At 44.6% G+C, this 20,743-nt stretch overlaps 1 pseudogene; it reads left to right on the forward strand.

Annotated features, from left to right (window-relative positions):
* The first annotated feature begins 1,935 nt into the window (after nt 1-1,935).
* Nucleotides 1,936-2,555, forward strand: LOC119001458 (ferritin heavy chain-like; annotated as a pseudogene).
* Nucleotides 2,556-20,743: the final 18,188 nt, after the last annotated feature.

The raw sequence follows: 20,743 nt of genomic DNA on the forward strand, positions 1-20,743 counted from the left end.
GATTGGACACATTGCGAGGGTAGTAAAGGCTGGAGGAGGTGACTGCTGTTTCAAACACAGCAGTGCAAAACTTCAAGGAACAGGAGCCATGGCTGATAGCTCAGTTGGTTGGAGCATCATCCTGATTGTTCTAAGATTGTGGGTTTGATCCTTGGTTGGGGCACATGCAGAAAGCAACCAATGAGTGAAGGAAATGACAAGTCAGTGTTTCTCTCTCTCTCTCTCTGTCTCTCTTCATCCCCCTCCCTCCTCCCTCTCCCTCTTTCCCTCCCTTCCTTCCTCTCTGTCTCTGAAAAAAATCAATATATAAACTTTTTAAAACTTTAAGAAACATGTAACATCTTTCCACCAAAGGATAAAAATAATCTTCTAATAATGGACCTCAACAATGGAGATCGTCAACTTTGCTGATGAAAAATTCAAAATAACTATTTTAAGAAAACTCAATAAAACTAAGAGCCATTTTTTGAAAAGACAAACAAAATTGACAAACCTTTGGTTGACTAGTTAAGAAAAGAGAGATTCAAGCAAATAAAATCAGAAATGAGGCAGTGTGACTGATATTATAGAAATAGAAAGGATAGTGAGAGGTTACTATTAATAATTATATGCCAACAAATTGGACAACGTAGAAGAAATGGATAAATGACTAGAAACATACGACCCACCAAAAGTGTATCATGAAGAAATAGAACATCTGAATGGACCAATGAGTAAGGAGATGGAATTAGTCATCAAAAATGCTCCAAAAGAGAAAAGCCCAGGACCAGATGGTTTCCCTGGTGAAGTCTACCAAACATTTAAAGAAAAATTCACACCAGTCCTTCTCAAACAGCTAAAAAATAGAAGAGAAGGAAACACTTCCTCATTTCACTAGACCAGAATTACGCTGCTACCAAAGCCAAATAAGGACACTACGAGAAAAGAAAACCACAGGCGAGTGTCCCTGATGAATATAGATGCAAAGGATCTCAACGAAACATTAGCAAACCAAATTCAGTAATGCATTAAAAGGACCATATACCATGATCAAGTGAGATTTATCCCTGGGATGTGAGAATGCTTCAATATGTGCAAATCAATGGATGTGATACACCACATTAATAGAAAGAAAGATAAAAATCATATGATTATCTCAATCCGTGCAGAAAATATGACAAAATACAATCTCTTTTCATGATAAAAACTCTCAGAATGACTATAGAAGGAAGGTATACATTGCCATATGTGACAGTTCCACAGCTAACATTATACTCAATGATGAAGAGTTGAAATTTTTTCCTCTATGGTCAGGAAAAAGAAAAAGATGCTCACTCTCACTGGCTGTATTCAACACAGCACTGGCAATCCAAGCCAGAGCAGTTAGGCAAGAAAAAGAAATAAAAGTCATCCAAATCAAAAAGGAAGAAGAAAGATTTTCTCTGCAGGTATGATTTTTAATATAGAAAATCCTAAAGACTCCACCCAAAAAGTTTTAGAACTTATCAATGAATTCAGAAAACTTGCAGAATACCAACCCAACATACAGATATCAGTTGTATTCCTATATGCTTACAATGAAATATCTGAAAAAGAAATAAAGAAAGGAAGGCTTTTCCAGTCTCTGAAGGAATGGACAAAACTTTTTTATGTGACTCCAGCAGACAAAAAAAAAGGTAGATATAAGTTTTGATTCTCATTTATGAAGCATTTCCTAACAGCCACAAGTGATCTACACAAGAAGGTACCCTTAAAAAATTAACAGAAGGGTCCTAGCTGACATTTGATGGCAGTGTCAGAAATGTTGTATAGGTTGCTACATAGGAAAAGGATGTCTTCTTAGGGACATCCAAAGGCATTTTCTCTCCACCCTAACCCCCACACTGTGCTATAGTATCCTGCTTTATGTTACTCAGTTGCAACTCAGAGTGGACCAGAGCTGAACTATTGGGGTAAATGGATAGACCCCTCCACCACCTCCTCACAGCACCTAGAGACCACCCAAGGCCCTTTCACCACTCCAGTGCCCGACAGCACCTGGCCATCACTACCTCTCCTCAGCTGCAAGGTAAGAGCATCATGTCCACCTCACAGGTGCACCAGAACTACGACCAGGACTCTGAGGCCACCGTCAACGACCAGATCAACCTGGAGCTCTACACTTCCTATGTCTACCTGTCCATGCCTTACTACTTTGACTGCGGTGATGTGGCTTTGAAGGACTTGGCCAAGTCTATTTTCTTCACCAGTATCATGAGGAGAAGGAACATGCTGAGAAACTGATGAAGCTGCAGAATCAATGAGGTGATGGAATTTGTCTTTAGCTATAAAGAAACCAGACCATGCCAAATGGGAGAATGGGGCTGAGTGCCATGAGGTGCGCATTACCCTGGGAAAAAAGTGTGAATCAGTCACTGTTGGAATTGCATAAACTGGCCACTGATAAAAACGACCCCCATTGCTGTGACCTCATTGAGACTCATTTCCCGAATGAGCAGGTGAAATCCATCAAAGAACAAAGTTCTGCCACCATGAAGCTGCTTTGGGGGATATTAATTTTGAGCTGTTTATTATGAAACAAAAATTCAGAAAGAACCTTTGACCCTTCCCCCCTTTCCTGCTCTGGATTCAGATAGAGAAACCAGCTTCAGAAAGAAAATCTTAAGATGCCACCTTAGCCCGATTTGAGTTCAGTGGTGAGTAAGAGGGTGGGCGTCTATTTACTAGCTAACCTGTGTCCCGTTGTTTCTGAGTCGCCCAGCAAGGACTTTCCTACCTTCTGTGCTCACCTCTCCCTCAACTACCTGTAAACCTCCCATCCTTACTTGTGAGCCTAACAGCCTGTCCCCACTTCCTCCTCTACCCAGAAACGTCTTAGACACCCAGTGCTGCCTCACTGACTTTGGAATTTTTATGGAATGATCCCACGCCTATGCGAATTCCCCATGCACATGTATTAAACTTTGATTTTTCTCCTGTTAATCTGTTAATTTGGTTATTATCCCAATTAACATCCTGGTGGGGTAAGGATTTTCACAATGACCTTATTTACATCTGTCCTGGCTTCTATAGTTTTTGATGTACTTCTGTCCACCTTCTGTTGTTTGGCAGGGTTGCCTCCCTCTTGTACGGATAAGGAGGACACCCAGACTCAGTGCTGCTAAGTGATTCACTCTGAGTCACCCTGCTCCCTGCCCGACCAGTTATTCACAGGGGCCTAGAACCTGGATCTAATCCACTTTCTAAGAGAAATGTCACAAGAAAAGGTGAACTGCAGGGAAATAGATCTTGCTGGGCAGTGACCAGAGGAGTTTTGGATAAACTTCAAAGCTAATTAGAGCAAACAAACCAGTGAAGGAAAGACTAGTCTTAATGTGTGTTCCCAGAACAATTTCCAGATATAGCCTTCTACCTGTCTCTTCTGAACCAAGCCTGTTAACTGAAGGAACAAATGTGTGTTTGCTTAATTTGAAAATTGGACAGTTGGACAGCTTCCTGGAAAAGGACCATTCTCCCCTGAGGGAGATGGGAGGCAGTGAGAAGGAAGCAAGGCTTCACCAAACAATGGGGTGTACGAAGGAAATTAGTGGTAATAACCAAGAAAGTTGGGGGGTTAAAAATGACATTCCTTTTGGCAAGCTTACTCTTTTTCTTTTAAAACCTTAGCTGGGACCCCTGGGACATTTGTTAGAAGAGTTGGCGGGAAAGGGAGACTCTGGGTCTGTTCGTTGTTACGCCACCCTGCAAACTACTGGCCCAATTATGCAGGATGAGCATATCTTTTCCAGGGAAGTGTTTCCCGAAGGCAGAGGGAGGGGGGACCGGAAGCAGCGGGGTGGGGCGGTGGAACAGGAAAAGTCAACAGCACAGCCTCCTTTGACAAACAGACTGTCGGGCACACCTGTACCGGTCACCAGACCTGGGTTGGAACATGCCTCCCAAACACAAGGTAGGCCACTATTCTTGAAACGTTTTCATTTCCAAGTGATCTGCGGTCCCTCAGTTACTGAGTAGCTCAGGCCTCCAGTGAACCACGTGAAATTCTGCATCATTTCACATTCACAGTGGCCTTCCTTCCTGAACAACAGCCCAGACCCGTTTCATCAGAGGGCTGATGCATTTCTGTGGGGACTTTGGAGACATTCACCTGCCGTCTGTGGGGAAGGAGCGACAGAAATGCATGAACCCGATGTTTCCCTCATTTGTCCTTTGCCTTCGGTCTTGAGCCTTCTCGAACTTCCACAGGAAGTAGCAATTTCTTGAGTAGAAAACATGAGCTTCGAAGCCAAATGGACCACCTTGCGTTTGCTTTCTAGCACTTACAAACTGTGATCACGGGCACATGACAGCCCCTCTGAGCCTCAGTTTCCCCATATATAAAATGGGGGAAATGCCACGGCTTACTTCATGTGATTTTTGTGAACATTAAATGAGATCGTGTATGTAAATACCTAACACAAGACCAGGCTCACAGTACTTGCACAACAAACATGAAGTTCCTTTGTCCTAAATTTCTCTTCCTAGCTCTTTGCCATTCTCTAATTATGTCAGTTACCTGGGCAGAGGCACCTGGGGGAGTGAGTCTACCAACCATGTCCTTCTTCTTATGGAAACTTGCAGTCTCTCTGAGGGACAGGGGCTGTTCAGCCATAGCCCCAGGAATGAGAAAAGGAACATCTATAGCCAGGGCTGGGATGAACTGTGTGGCTAGAAGGACTTATAAGTTCATGTACAAGTAGGGAGCAAGGCACAAGCTAACTGGCCCACTTAGGGTCAAGGTGAGGGCTCTGAAGAAACGCTGACTTTTGTAGAGTTAATGAACTTCTCATGACCCAAAGACTTCCTTTTCTGGGTCTTCATTTCACTACAACACTCAGCAAACCAAGAGTGGCTGCTGTGGGTAGTTACCATAAACCAGAGTTTTATTTTTTAACTATATTTTATTGATTATGCTATTACAGTTGTCCCATTTCCCTCACCCTTTATTTCCCCCGGTCTTGCACACCCCCTCCCATCCACACTCCCCCACTTTTGTTCATGTTCATGGGTCATACATATAAGTTCTTTGGCTTCTACATTTCCTATACTATTCTTAACTTCCCTCTGTCTGTTTTCTACCTACCATCGATGCTACTTATTCTCTGCACCTTTTCTCCCTCTCTCTCCATCCCACTCCCCTGTTGCTAACCCTCCATGTGATCTCCATTCTGTGGTTCTGTTCCTGTTCTAGGTGTTTGCTTAGTTTGCTTTTGTTTTTGTTTTAGGTGTGTTTGTTAATAACTGTGAGTTTGCTGTCCTTTCACTGTGCATATTTTTTATCTTCTTTTTCTTAGGTAAGTCCCTTTAACATTTCACATAATAAGGGCTTGGTGATGATGAACTCCTTGAACTTGACCTTATCTGAGAAGTGCTTTATCTGCCCTTCTATTCTAAATGAAAGCTTTGCTGGATAGAGCAATCTTGGATGTAGACCCTTGAATTTCATAACTTCTTTCCTGCCCCTTCTTACCTGTAAGGTCCCTTTTGAGAGATCTGCTGACAGTCTGATGGGAACTCCTTTGTAGGTGACTGTCCCCTTATCTCTTGCTGCTTCTAGGATTCTCTCCTTCATTTTATTCTTGGGTAATGTAATTATGATGTGCCTTGGTGGGTTCCTCCACTCTAAGTCCACCTTCTTTGGGACTCTCTGAGCTTCCTGGACTTCCTGGAAGTCTATTTCCTTTGCCAGATTCGGGAAGTTCTCCTTCATTATTTGTTCAAATTAGTTTTCAATTTGTTGCTCTTCCTCTTCTCCTTCTGGTACCCCTATAATTTGGTTGTTGGAATGTTGAAAGATATCCTGGAGGTTCCTAAGCCTCTTCTCATTTTTTTGAATTCTCGTTTCTCCATCCTTTTATGGTTGAATGTCTCTTTTTTCCTTCTGGTCCACACCATTGATTAGAGTCCAGTTTCCTTCCCATCACTATTGGTTCCCTGTACATTTCCATTTATTTCACTTAGCATTGCCTTCATTTTTTCATCTAATTTTTTTACCAAATTCAACCAATCCTGTGAGTATCCTGATCACCAGTATTTTGAGCTGTGCATCTGATAGGTTGGCTATCTCTTCATCAGTTAGTTGTATTTTTTCTGGAGATTTGATCTGTTCTTTTATTTGGGCCTTTTTCTTTTGGCTTGGTGCACCTCCAACGTATAAGAGGCAGAGCCTTAGGTGTTCACCAGGGTGGCGTAACCCATGTCGCTGGTTTGTGGTGCTATATGTGGGGGAGGGGCCCAAAGGGGAACAATAGCCCCAAAAGGCCACTTGCTCTGCTCTCTGCTGGATTTCAGTCACTTCCGCCACTACCCACAAGCAAATTGGGCCCTTCTGGTGCTGATTTCTGGGCGGTGTGTTTGTGTATGTTCTAGGACCCTGTGGGTCTCTCCAACGAACTCTCCTGTGAGGGCTGGGAGTTTCTCCCACTGCCTTGACCCCCACTGGTGTTTTCAATCAGAGGTTTGAGACTTTATTTTCCTGCGCTGAGACCCTGGGTTGGGAGGTCTGACTGGTTTTCCAGGTGTTCCTGCCAGTTTATCCGCACGTGATCGTGGGACTGCCTGCTCCACCAGCCGCTGCCTCACCGTGAGTCCTCTCCACCAGGCTGCCCATCTCCGCCTCTCCTACAGGTCTGGATGGATGTTTCTACTTGAACTCCTCGGTTGTCGTGCTTCCATACAGTTTGATTTTTCTATCAGTTTTGTTTGTATTTTGTTTTTAAATTGTTGTTGTTCTTCTTTTGGTTGTGCGAGGAGGCACAATGTGTCTGCCTAGGCCTCCATCTTGGCTGGAAGTCATAAACCAGATTTCTAAAGCACTGGAAATTTTATTCTCTCACAATTCTGAAGGCCGGAGTCTGAAATCAAGGCACCAGCAGGGCTTTACTCCCTCCTTGCGTCTTCCAGCTCCAGCAGCTTGTCAGCATCCTTCGGCTTTCTCGGCTTGTGGCCTCGTCGCTCTTCTGTCTTCACATCACCTCCCCTGGGTCTGTGTCAATATAAAAGCACCAATTATAAAGGTACTTATCATTGAATTTGGGGCCCACCTTATTTCAAAATGGGTGACTTCATTATATTTGCAAAGACCCTTTTCCCAAATTAGGTAATAGTACAGTTCCCTGAATTAGATTCCAGAGATTAGGACATGGACACACCTTCAGCGGGGGTAGGGGTGGGGATTGCAATGCGCTACACCACCTAACCCCTGTTCGCAAGCTGCCCGACTAATTTATGGCAATGTATTGTTAGGTGTTTTCAAGGGATATCTGCATCATAAATATCATCCAGACCCAAAACAAAAGGGCAGTGATTAATTCAAAAAGAAAAATAATTACTAATAGCAATATTTCATGCACTACCAAGGAACTGTTTCTTTTCAATATTTTCTTCCCAGAAAACTCCTCCAAAGGACACCCACCTGCATCTTACTAAATAGTTCTGTGTCACATGCACATTACTGAACTAATCACAGGTTAAGGGGATGCTTTACGCTTCCCATGATTGGCACAAGAGCCGCAGACTGATCAGGAACTCACCCCTGGGACTGGGGAAGTGTCGGGGGACTCAGCCCCCGAGAAACACCTACCATCCCATCGATAGCAGAACACAACAATCCCAGCAAGGAAGTAGGGTGGTTGTTGGAAGGCAACAACCTTGGAGTGTCTGTACTCCATGTGAACTACCCCCCATGCCACCAGCTGTCAGGTGACCCCTGCCATGCACTTCGCTCCACCACATGCAACACACCTAGTTGGGGGCAATGGGCTAGAAGATGCAAAAAAGCATTTGGCACTTCTGTGTGCACCATCCTGACACTTCTGAAACTCAGGAGACTATGGGAGAAGGCATTTGAATGAATGGCAATGGGATCCTTCTTTCAATATTCTTTCAGAAGACACCTACCTTGTCATAAGGTAGATAGTCAAGCTATTCATAGTCAAGCATGTCCACTCGGTATTTTAAAAATACTGAGATTTTAATGTGCCGGGGGGGCGGTGTGGGAAGCTCTTTTTCTTCTCAGAACTCAGAATGTCTCCTTAGAAAAATGACTGGCCATTCAGATACTGGCAAAATGGGTTGGCAGCAAATTAGAGGAAGAAAGATCACGGTATGTGCATTTACATCAGCTTGGAGGCTGCAGGAAAGCCAGCCAGATCTGACCCAGCCTGCTTTTGAACCTGTGACCTACAGATAAAGGGTTAACCTTCTCCCTCCAGGGAAAATGTCAAAATGGCAATTTTCATGGCGCACCCCCAGCCCTTGAGATAGCCAGGAACTCGTCTCTCTCTAGCTCTACACTCATGGGGTTTGTATCTGCATTTGATACTATACAAGTTATGCCCTATAGTATACAGCCTTGGATTGTTCTTGTCTTGTTATTATTCTCGCTTTTCTAGTCTACTTCAAGTTCCATCAAAATACAAAGTAGGCCCCAAGCATCTTACCCACCGAGCAGCAATGATAAGGCCTGAATTTGGGCAATGGAGCACTGGGAGAATTGCTTTATTATGTAATGATACTGGCACGAGATACAGCTTATCTTACTCATCCCATTATGCTGGAGACCTCACGCTGGCAGCCCACTGGCATGCCTGGCCTACAGTAATTGCTTTACTTTTTAAATGAGTGGCCTGCATTTCAAATTTCAAAAATAAAAGAAGGAAGAGTTGGATTCAAATATTCATTCTGTCCCTCCCACTTTTTCCTCTCCTCCCAGGGCACCGGTTATAGATACAGTACATAGAGCTGCATAAAGTTGCTCTACGGGTTGGTGATGACCTTTCATTAGAAAGATTTTTCCTCTCTGTGTTCCATTTGGGATCCTTTCTATTGCTATGTCTTCAAATTCACTGAATCTTTTCTTCCACAACATCTAATTTGTAATTAACCCCATCTAATGGGTTTTTATTCTCAGATATTGTCAGTTATATCTCCAGATGTTTGATTTAGGTCTTTCCAATATTCCCTGTCTCCACTTTACCTTTTGAACATATGGAATTTAGTTATAATAGCTGTTTTAATGCCTTTGCCTGTAACTCTAACATCTGTGCCAGTTCTGGGTCCGTTTCCACGGATTTTTCTCCTCTTCCGTGGGCGTATTATCTGGCTTCTTTGCATGTGTGGTGATTTTTGCTTGGATGTCAGGCATTGGGAGTTTTAACTCATTGCACAATGGATATTTTTGTTTCCTCTTAAATATTCTTTTTTTAATTGAATTGATTGGGGTGACACAGGTTAACAAAATTGTACAGGCTCCCTTAAATATTCTTGAGCCCTGGGGCACAGTTAAGTTACTTGGAACTACTTCGACCACTTGGGGTCTTATTTTTTTGAAATTGTCAGCCAGAACTGGAGCAGTGCTCAGCCTCGGGGCAATCATTCCCCACTACGGAGGCGAGATCTCGGCAAGCGCTCTACCTGACGTCTGCACATCATGGGGTTTTGCCTTCTGGCTGGTGGAAAGAGGCGCTGCTCCCAGCTCTGGAGGTGCACCGGGCACTACTCCCTCTAACCCTTGCAGGTGGCTCTCTCCTGGGCAGGCAGTTTCCCCACCGACACACACTAATCAGCACACAAGTGAACACCCAAGCGGGCCTTCTTCACGTATTTGGAGCAGCCCATCTGCATAGTTATCAATACTGTGTCATACAAGCTCTAGCCACTGGGATCTCCCCAGGCTGTCAGCTCCACCTCATCAGTCCACCCGGCTCCGTCTCTATTCCCCCTCAGTGCACTATGGCCCAGGGGTCCTCCCCAGGCACCAAGCTGGGCCAGTGATAGAAAGGCTCACTTTCTTTGTTCTCCATCCCAGAGCATTCATTTTCATTGTTGCCTGACATCCAGCACCTCCTAATCCACCTGAGTTAAAAAATGGAAGTTTCTGCCTGGCTGGTGTGGCTCAGTGGGTCGAGCGCTGGTCTGCAAACCAAAGGGTCACCAGTTCGATTCCCAGTGGGGGCGCATGCCTGGGTTGAAGGCCAGGTCAACTGGTCGATGTATCTCTTGTACATCGATCTTTCTCTCCCTCTCTTTCTCCCTCCCTTCCCATCTTTCTAAAAATAAATCAGCGAAATTCGAATTTTAAAAATGGAAGTTTCTCTCCTTTTAAGATGTTACTATTTATTCACATATCACAGAATGCAGTAAAGTAGTACATGTTTAAAATTATTAAAACTAAAATCTATAAAGGTTGGCCCTCCCAATTCTCTCTGTGTCCTCACTAGCACTTAGTGTTTTCAGTTGGGTTTGTTGCTGCTGTTTCAACTCAGAGAAGCTGCCTGAGGGCTGGAAATGAGTGGTAGCGGACATCTGAGGGAAGGAGATGCAGGGGGGAATAATCTGGCCGTGAGTTCTCTCTGTCTTCTTTTCCACACCTCTCCCCCATCTGGAGTCAAACAGGGACCAAGCCCCCCAGCAGTGTGCCGGGCCCATCCTGAGGAAAGCCTTCTCTTTCCAGCTTGAGGGACAGGAAGGGGGACTCCAGTGGGATTCAGACATTTGAGGAAATCCCCCGCCTTTTTGTTTCACTTTCCTTCCCAGCCCAGCCCTGGGCAAGTGCCAGATACAAAACTGTAGCTCTGTGATGGACGGATGGCAGCCTGGGAAGTAAAGGCAGTGGATGCCAATGGGCGCCTAAACCCCGGAGGGAGGAGACTGTTTCTCTTTAATCACTGGAATAAGATCCTAAAAATATAGGGAGAATCCCCATTGCTTTCCCCCTATATATCCTCCTGACACTTGGCCCCAAGTTTCAGAAAGTGAATGGCAGGGCAGGGAGGCCAGTCCCTGGATTCTCACACAGAGCACCGGGAAGGCGGACCCTCGGAAACCAAAGAGGGACGGGATTCCCTAACCTGTATCAATTCCTAGGCTCATGTCTGAGCTGCACATGTGTAGACAGGGTCCTAACCTCCACCAAAGACTAAGTGAGCTGACCTGCAGAGTGGACCTCCCACCCATGTCCCAGACTGGGTGGCACTCGTGTGGGACAGACCTGAGCAATGCAGCGATGTCTTTGAAAGTTGAATAGATGTTGAGATAATAGCCCATAGTAGGCAAATTAGAACTTATACCCTGAACTTAACAGGTGTGTTGCCAGTTAAAGCAAATAGACAGACAAAAAGTTGATATTCCCCATAGGATTTAAATCAGACACAGAATCTTATAACATAATATTTAAAATGTAATTCAAATGTTTTGGGTGCAGTCTCCAAACATGTGAGAGAGAATCTGTATGCTAAAAACTATAAAATACTGATGAAGAAAATCAAAGAAGCCCTAAATAAAGAGAAATACTTTGTTCATAAATCAGAACATTCAAATAGTTATGTTAATTCACCCCAAACTAGAGTTTCCAGATTTAGAAAAAAAAAAGCATTACAGCATGTCAGGTTAAATTTGAATTTCAGAGAAACAATGAATAATTTTAGTATAGGTATGTCCATACAATATTTGAGATTTTACATTTAAGTAGTCATTTTTAAAATCTTAAATTCAAATTTAACTGGATGCCGTATGTATTATCTGGAAATCCTTCAGGGCTGACATTTATTTTATGGATTTAATATAATAACAATCAAAATCCCAGCAGGATTTTTTTGTAGATGTAGGCAGGTTGGTTAAAAAAATATATGCGGAGAAGCAAAGGGCCTAGAATAAGCGAGATCATTTTTAAAAGAAAAGCAATGTTAGAAGCCTCACACTGCTTGAATTTGAAACACAACCCAGAGCTAAGTAACAAGACCAGGTGGTGTTGGCGGGCACCAAGGAGCAATGGAGCAGAGTGAGAGAGGCCAGGAACAGGCCCTCGCAAACACAGCCCGTGAGTCTTCAAAGATAGATTATTCTATTAAGATAAGTTTACATAACATCCAATTCACCACTCCAACCATTTCCAAGTGCATTGTACAATGCGTGACCAACTGCCTTTGACAAAGGTGGGAAGGCAAATTGAATGGGTGATGTGGGTAAACCTTCCGACAAATACAGCAGCCAGACATCCATCTGAAAAAAATGAACTGCAACTGACATGTAAGAGTCTAATTTTTAGAAAATTTAATCTGGAGTGGGCCATAGATTTAAATGTAAAACCAGAAGTATACAATTTTTATTAAAAAATAATAGGAGAAAAAGATTGTGATCTTAAGTTGGGCAGAGTTTTTTAGACAATGACATAAAACATCATTAAAGAAAAATGATAAATTGGACTTGAGAATTAAAACTTTTTTCTGCAATAGACATTGTTAAGAGAATTAAAAGCCAAACTATAATCTGGAAGCAAATATTAACGGATCTCATATCCAACAAAGAACTTGCATTTACAATATGTAAATAAACTTCAAAACTCAATAGTAGGAGGCAACCAGTTTTAAAAATAGCCACAGACCCTGGCTGATGCGGCTCTGTGGACTGAGCGCCAGCTTGTGAACCAAAAGGTCGTGGTTCTATTCCTTGTGGGACACACACCTGGGCTGCAGGCCAGGTCCCCATTGGGGTGTTTGAGAGGCACACGGTCAATGCATCTCTCTCACATCACTGTTTCTCTCTGCCTTTCTCCCTCCCTTCCCCTCTCTCTAAAAATAAATAAAACATCAAAAACTTTAAAATAGGCAAGAGATTTGAATAAACATGCCATCAGCTGACAAGCACATGAAAAGAAAAATTCACAATGAGACACCACTATACACCTATTCCAATGACTTAAGTGAAAACGACAACAGACCCAACGGAAAATACCAAGTGCTAGTTGGATGCAGAAGAACCGGAACTCCCATACTTTGCTGGTGGAAAGGCAAAATGGTGTAGACACTAAAAAGAGTTTGGCAATTTCTTATACAGTTAAGTATGTATTTACTATATAACCCAGTAATCTCCCTTCTCGTGAACCCTTAAGAAATGAAAACTTATGCTCAGTCAAAAACCTATACAAAAATGTTCATAGTAGCTTTATTCGTCATCACCACAAGCTAGGGACACCCTACATGCCCTTCAGGGAGTGAATGGCCAAGTAAAACACAGTCCGTCTATTCATACTACACCATAGTAATCTATGGGTTACTGCTCAGCAATAAAAAGGAACAAATTATTTATACACTTGACATCGTGGATGAAGCTCAAAGACATTTCACTGAGTGAAGGTGACAAAAGGTGACATATGGTATGGTTTCATGTAAATGACATTCCGGTAAGGGCAACACTGCAGAGACGGAGACCTGAATGGTGGTTGGCAGACTTTCACTACCAATGGTAAAGGGGGAATTGGGCGAAGGGGGCGACGAGACTGTTCCGTGTTCTGGCTGGGTGGTGGTTGCATGAATCTGTACATGTATTAAAACTTATATAACTGCACACACACATACCAGTACATTTTCCTTTTTTGTCAATAAAAAAGGGGGATACACATAGTGAAGATGTGTGCTCAAATGTTTTCAATGTTAAGGATGTACCATCGGAAAAGTCTGGAACTGGCACAGGCCTCTCATTTTACAGTTGGAGAAACTGAGGCCAGAAAGTGAAGTCACCCAATCAAGGCCAAAAGAAAAAAGAGGTGATCACGGGAGTGGGTGTTCTCCTGGGGAAACATCTCTGATGCCCGCCTCTCCCCCCAGTGCCACTCAGCCAGGTTTAATTCAGCCTCCATTTTTCTGTAGGTAGTTTTTAAATAATCAGAGGTTTCTGCAAGAGGCAGAATAGAATCATGGTTACATGGGCAAGTTAAAACAAGATTTATTGCATAAAAAATACATATTCTGCTTTACAGAGTGTGTGGTCAGCATGAGCCTGGCCCCTATTGGACAGACATAGGGCGATGAGGGCAAGTGGTCTGAATGATGTCTGAGATCGCTACACAAACATGCGGTGGGCGGTGAGACTAGGCAGACCGCTGGTGTCTGAGTCCAGGCTCTGCTGCCCACTAGTGGTGAGAGTCTGGCTGCATTGCTTAGCTTTTCTCTACCTCAATTGCTTCATCTATAAAATGCACCCTACTTGTATGCCCTACTAAGAGGTTTAAAAAAGCCTCCCCTGCAATTGTGATATGACATAGTACTTCCTTACCATGTGCACTATAAAATGTTAAAATGTGATTTTTAAAAAATGTGTCTTAGCATTGGAGAAACATGGTAATACCTACTGCATTGGGTAGTTTTAGTCATTCAGAGTAGTTAAATGTTACTGCCTGGCACAGAGTTTTCAACCAGCAGTTGTTAGTTAGCTATTATCATTGTTTTTGTTGCTACTATTACTACTGCTGTTACTATTTTAAGAAACAAACACATCGTAGAGTGCTCCTCCCACTGCACCTGCCTTCTGCATGCCCTGCCCATTTTTCTCGTGAGCTGCACTCCGCCATAGGCGGGCAAACACAGAACATGTGGGTGCCACCGGAGGAAATGTGGGAAATACTCCCCGCTTCTCTGTTTCTTTTGCTGGAGAAAACCACAACGATGCACTACGTGTTGGCAAGGTCAGTTCTTGCACTAGCACTTTCCTCGCATGGTCCCTTGTTGCACTGTTCCCATCTCGTGGGGACACTGGGTCCCATGAGATGAGGGTGCCAGGGTAGGGACTTGAACCAATGGAGCGATGTGTAAGTCCATCGTGCACGAAGGACAGAGGACAGGAGACCGTGTCCGGGGTGCTAACCATGGAACGTTAGGCGAGTTGCTCAGTGCCTGTTCTATCTCAATCTTCTCTGAGACAGAACTAAGTAATTACTACTTTACAGCCACTGGAAGGGGCAGGGTACACATACATTAGGGTTCCGGTGGGTTAAATGGCTGGAAAACTCCAACACAACTGCAAGGGGATGCTGGTTAGCCACATGCTTTGTTTCCTTATTATTTACATTCTATTTGAGTTACTTACATTTTTCCTGCAGTTCCCTCTCTCATTGTACAAAGGAGCAGTGTATAGGGGGGTGCCCCCTCCCTGGTCTCAGGGCCATTCTTACTGGGGTTCTGGACCCAGGGCAAATCCCTTTGTGTTCCTGGACCCTTCACACCTTGGGGAAACTATCAGTGCTAGACAGAGAATGGATTAAAGAAGGAAGTGTCCCTTGGAGTGAGTAGAGCATGTAAAGGCATTTCCTGAGAACTGCTCTGTGTCAGGCACTGTACCTACCTGAAACACAGAACCCATTGTTATACTATAAGGTAGTTGTTACAACCTCCTTGTTACATTTGAATAAACTAGGGCCCATTGAGAGGCAGGTCGTTTGACCAAATTTCTAGAACTAAGTTCCTGAGTTTCCAAGCTGGATCCCACCCCCTATGGCTCTGTGCTGACGTGGACGCACTGCAGGCCAGAGGGGATTCAGCTGGTGATGGAGGAATGATGCTCATTCTTTCTTACTTCCAAAGTGTTTTTTGGGTTTAATGACAAAAAGTTGAGTGACTCCCAGCTGCTGGCATCTGTTGTGTTTTTCTTTCTTCCAGGAAAGGAAGCCAAGTTACCTGCAGGGATGAGAGCAGCAGCCTCTGATGGAGCCCCAGTCCCCCCCATGTCCAACTTCTCTGTTCTGGGGGCTCCTAGGCTGTTCCTCACAGCCCCCACCTTAGTTCCAGGAAAGGACCCACAGTCTAAGTCAAGAACAAAGCAGGGGCAGTGTCTGCGGTCTGTGTGGAGGCCCCTAACTTTCCTCTGCCTTCAAGTTCTAGCTTCTCGAACATCTGGACTGCACTTTCTTCATCTCTGTTTTTCCTGGATCCAGCATTTGCCTGACTGGCAAATGGATGGCCTGTTGTTCTAATGCAGTGATAGCAACAGAATTCTTCACTTGAGAAGCCTAGTTGTTAAAAAAAAATGACAGCACATTTTTTCATACAGCAAGTATGTATTTGTCCAACTACATTTGCTCCTGCTCATGATGAGCATGTTAATAGAGCCAGTGGTCCCACGCTGTGTAGGCTGCTCCTTGATCTGTTTAATCCAATGGTTTTGGAGCCAGAGCTCCTCAGAGGAGCAGCAGATGCCCAGGGGTTCAAAGCCAAAGGATGAACCGGGCTGGGAGCGCTTACGCCCGCCAGAGGGCGCTGTCGGCTCGCGGAGCCGGGCACAGGGGTTGTGGTCTCCGACCGTGCGGTCCGGACACCGCCCAACCATCCATCCGGTGCCTTTCTCACTACAGTACCCGCTTGCGGTGGACTGCGGAGAGGCAGCCATCGCCAAAAAACTCATCCGGACAAGGAAGATAAAAACTAACAAGATTTGTGGTACTCTTATTTCAAAGTGACATCTTTGTAACAAATAATTATACAGCACAAAGTTGTGCCTACTATGCCCAAGCTACTGGAGAGTTAAGTATTGAGATGAGTCCTACTGTGTCTCCAAACTCAAAGATCTTTCAAAGAAGTGGCAGAATTAAAACAGGTTCCAAATAAGCAGATTGCAGTGCAGGCAGAGGTAAGGGCTGCAAGGAGAAGTGAGAAGGAAGGGGAGGGAGATTTCCGGGAGGAGCAGTGAGGGCCAGGCCCCTGGAGCACTGGGGCCTTAGGAGAGGATTGGCCTCCGTGCCTCACACACACACAGGGCTTGCAACAGCTCCTGTGATTCTAACCAGTTCTGTTTCCTATTGGTTACAGGCACATAATTGTTTTCCATGACAAAGACACTATTCCCTTCCTGGAGTCCCAGCTCCTTAATTCTGAAAGGTAAATTAGAAGTAGCAATGGATTAACCAAAGGTCCAGAATGTGTGAAAGATGTATAACCTTATCTAAACAGATTCATCATCCACTAATTGATGAGCTCTCCACAGGGAGCATGGAGAAACAGCTGGCGCACTTGATACGGGTACATAAAACCATATGTCAGAAAGGTAGGTCATGGGTGTTAGGAGAGAAGATATGGAGACATCAAGAAACAACACATTTCGTTTGTTTTAAAGACACATACGACCAAAGCCATCTCAGGGAGAACTCTTGTCAATGGTGTAGTCCCCTGAGCATTATTATAAGTCTGTAATGCACTAAGGTCAGTTAAATTCGAAACCAACAAATAAAACAAACCTGGACCTTGGATTTACAGAAATTTTGTGCCTAAGGAATTAAAATGTACTTGGAGTTATTACCACTCCATGGCATTGCATCGCTGCCAGCATAATAATGTAGAAAAATCAGTAAAATTAAACTAGGAAGTGAGAGTTGACTTTAGACCTCCAATTAGTGTTTTGGTTATTCAGACTTTTGTGTGGCCAGGCAGTTCATTTCTCCGTGTCCCGGTTTTCTTTAATGGAGGAATTTAATCGTAATAAAGAATATGTTACTCAAATCCTGCAGAATATGACAAAAAAGTCTCAGTTCTGTTGCGCCCGAATGCCCGCGTAGTGCTGACGGGGCTCTGACGGGGCCTGACGGCCCTGCGGGTCCTGCGAGGTTGGACGTACTCAGGGAAGTGCAAGAGGGTCCCAGGTGGCCACTAGTTCTGGTAATCGGCAGGATTCTCCACAGCATCTGAAGTCTTTGGTTTGCAGTGGCCTTGGGCATTAATTGTGATCTCTGTGGTCTCTAAATTACTACAGCACATTCTGACGGTGGCATTTACCTGTCGTTTACCCAGAACCACCTTGAGTGATCTTTCCACACCAGATGCTTGAGGATAGGGTCAGTCTTCAGTGCCACTCACCAAATATTCCAGGCCCTCACCCCTGCGGATGGGAAAACTTCCCAGCCTCCTTATGGTCCTGGGAGGTGGGGTGCATGAGTGATTCTAGCTAAAAACTAATGAAGAGAAGCACTTCCAAGGACTATTTAGTGGCCTGAGACCCTCAGGTGATTTTGTTCTCTGCCTGTGACCAGCCATGTCCCAGATGAACCTTTTCTGTTGGCTGGGATGCAGGAGTGTCAATGCTCCTGATGTGGAACAGGGCTCCCAGCCAACCTGCCATGGACTTAGAGCATACTTGAGATTAACCTTTGTTATTTCAAGACCTTAGGATTCAGGGACCATTATTACAACGGCATGTCCTGGCCCATTTGACTAATAAACAGTCATGGTGTGTCACTGCCTTTGTTTCCCCAATGTTGCAAAGTACATGGCCCTCAATAACAACTGTGTAATACATGACTGAATTGCTCTCTCTGTCCCACTGGGGTGGGATCATCCATAGATTGCTTTGTCCTCCCTAGAGCACTGGCCACAGGGTCCCAGACACAGCAGGTACTTAAAGGCCTATGGGTTATTTACGTCCTTAAAAGCCCCCAGATGCAGCCCAACATCCAACCCTGGAACTGAAGAAGATGCGGTATGTAATGTTATCTTCCCTATGGTGATTGAAAGAGTGGGGGGCAGGGTTGAGAGGACCAAGGAAGAAAGGGCACCAGGTCATCTGCTGCCCTCGTTCATCTTTAAACTCTATGGGGTTGCGTCTGATCCCTCTACTTTCTTGCAGGTGTGAGTGCGGCTTGGTCTCTGGGTCATTGCAACAGAGTCCAGAGAAGAGATGGAACCAAAATAAGATGTGGCAGGACAGGCATGATGGGGTCAGGGGTTAAAGTGGGGCCGGGGCTCAGGTGGGTATTAGGCTAGAGCAGGGCCACACCAACAAAGCTCTGGAAGGTTTCTGTGTCATCATGCTGCTGCAGCTTCCACCCTGTGGCCCAGGTGACCGAATTCTTTTCTGCAGAGCATGTGTGGAATGTGTGACAGATCCGGACCAGGCAGATCTTTGCAGAGGCCATTAGCATTCTGTGAATGGCAGCAGCCAGTGCAGCAGCAAGGACCTGAATATTAGCATGCCAGTCTAAGGTTCTAGCACCCCTCCCTGCCTCCTTTAGCTGATCTAAATAAACATCTCCACAGACTGTATCATTTTTAAATATTTTGTTTATTTATTTTTAGGGAGAGGGAAAGAGAAAAGAGACACATTGATTGGTTGCCTCTCGCACGTCCTCAGTCAGGGACCTGGCCCACAGCCCAGGCACGTGCCCTGACCAGGAATTAAACTGGCGACCTTTTGGTCTGTGGGATGACCCCCAACCCACAGAGACACACCAGTCAGGGATGTTTGATTTTTGATCAGATGGAGTATAAATCATCTTTGGCCTTGGTTCTTCCAACATCCTGGTTTGGAGTGAGTCTTCTGGGGGAAAAGTGCAGAAGAGAGAAATATAGCCATTCCCACAAAATTGCTTTTTTAAAGTGTTAACTCTGGTAATGCTCTTCCCCACTTTAGCATGATCCGCATCTCTCAAGAAAAAAGCTCAAACACCTCTGCAGGCTCTACAAGTCCTTCATTATCTGCGCCAACCTGCCTCACCCCATCTTACTGCCTGCCACGTGCCAGGTACATCTGGTCACTCGTTTCCACTTTTGCCTCCGATGCCCTTCCCTTCCCTCTCTGCCTCTGGGAGAACTCCTCTGGGAAAGCCTTGACCTTCTGGGTGAGGCCTTCCCAGGCAACCCCAGGCAAAGGGCTGATCCTCTGTGGTCTCTGAGAGGCTGGTGCACCTCTACACCTAGGGCAGCACTTGTCACACGCTCTGGAACTCTTTTTCAAAGATTTCATTTATTTATTTTTAGGGAGAGGGGAAGAGAGGGGGAGAAACATGGATTGGTTGCCTCTTGTATGTACCCCAAATGGGGGCTGGCCCTGAAACCCAGGCATGTGCCCTAACAGAGAATTGAACCAGCAAGTTTTTGCTTTGTAAGACGACACCCAACCAATGAGCCACACTGGTCAGGGCATGGGACTCTTGCCCTTTCAGTCCTTTTTCCGATGAAGCTTAATTTTAAAAGGAGAGGACCACCATTTGATCATCTCGACCATCTTTTAAAAATTCTTGCATCATTTTTCTTCCTTTCCTCTTCCATCTCCTAAAGATCACCAGATGACTAAGCCATAGCTGGAACCCAAAGGGCATTTTACTCAATGTCTACATCAATGCTGCCCTGTCTTTTAAGAATGGAAGGGGACCCCCCAAAAACGGAATTACCTTCTACAGGGTGGGCCTGTTGTAGCAGGCTTCCCTCTTTAGGTAAGTGTTCTGGGAACCCATCTGTATCAGTGAACCAGCTGGTATTGTTGTGAGAGGCTGCCTTCGGCTTTGGCGAATTTTTCTTTCAGCCTCTTTCAATTCGTTTGCCCATTTCATGATGGGTAATTTATGAGTGCACCTGATCACACTGTGCTGAGTGTTCAGCAGTTGTTGACCGAAAACAGCATGATCCCCATTCCCCAGCCTCCCTATTCACCCAATGTCAGGCCAAGTGACCTTTTTGTTTGTTTCACCCAATGAAAAAACTCCTCAAAGGGAAACATTTTGCTGATGTGAAGAGGTGAAAGAAAAAATGGCAGAATGACTAAAAAGCACCAAAACGGAAGAGTTCAAAACTGTTTTGAGCAGTGGAAAAGTCTCGATGGGTGTATTGTATCAAATGGAGAGTGCTTTGAAGGTGGCTGAAGTTCAAACATATGAGAATGAATACACAATTTGTTATAAATAAATTCTGGTTTTTTTTGGTCTCCCCTCGCATATACAGGGGCCAGGAGAAGATGAAGTACATACTAATTATTGACTGGAGTTTTACATTTGAAATCTTCCTCCCTGTGAGTGCTTCTTTTCCTTTTCACATGAAATCTAGAGCAGACAGTCATCTTAGACCTTCCTTCCCAGGTAAATTTAAGGGCTTCGCCTCCCACCAGGCGTCTCCATGGGGCCCCTGGAGAACACATTATTTTCATTCAGCCAAGTTGAAGTGTAGGGAGGTGAGAGATTTAGAAGTCAGGAAGT

This window comes from Sturnira hondurensis, unplaced genomic scaffold, assembly GCF_014824575.4.
Source record: "Sturnira hondurensis isolate 20B ecotype Veracruz unplaced genomic scaffold, ASM1482457v3 Scaffold0016663, whole genome shotgun sequence".
In the NCBI taxonomy this organism is placed as follows: Eukaryota; Metazoa; Chordata; class Mammalia; order Chiroptera; family Phyllostomidae; genus Sturnira; species Sturnira hondurensis.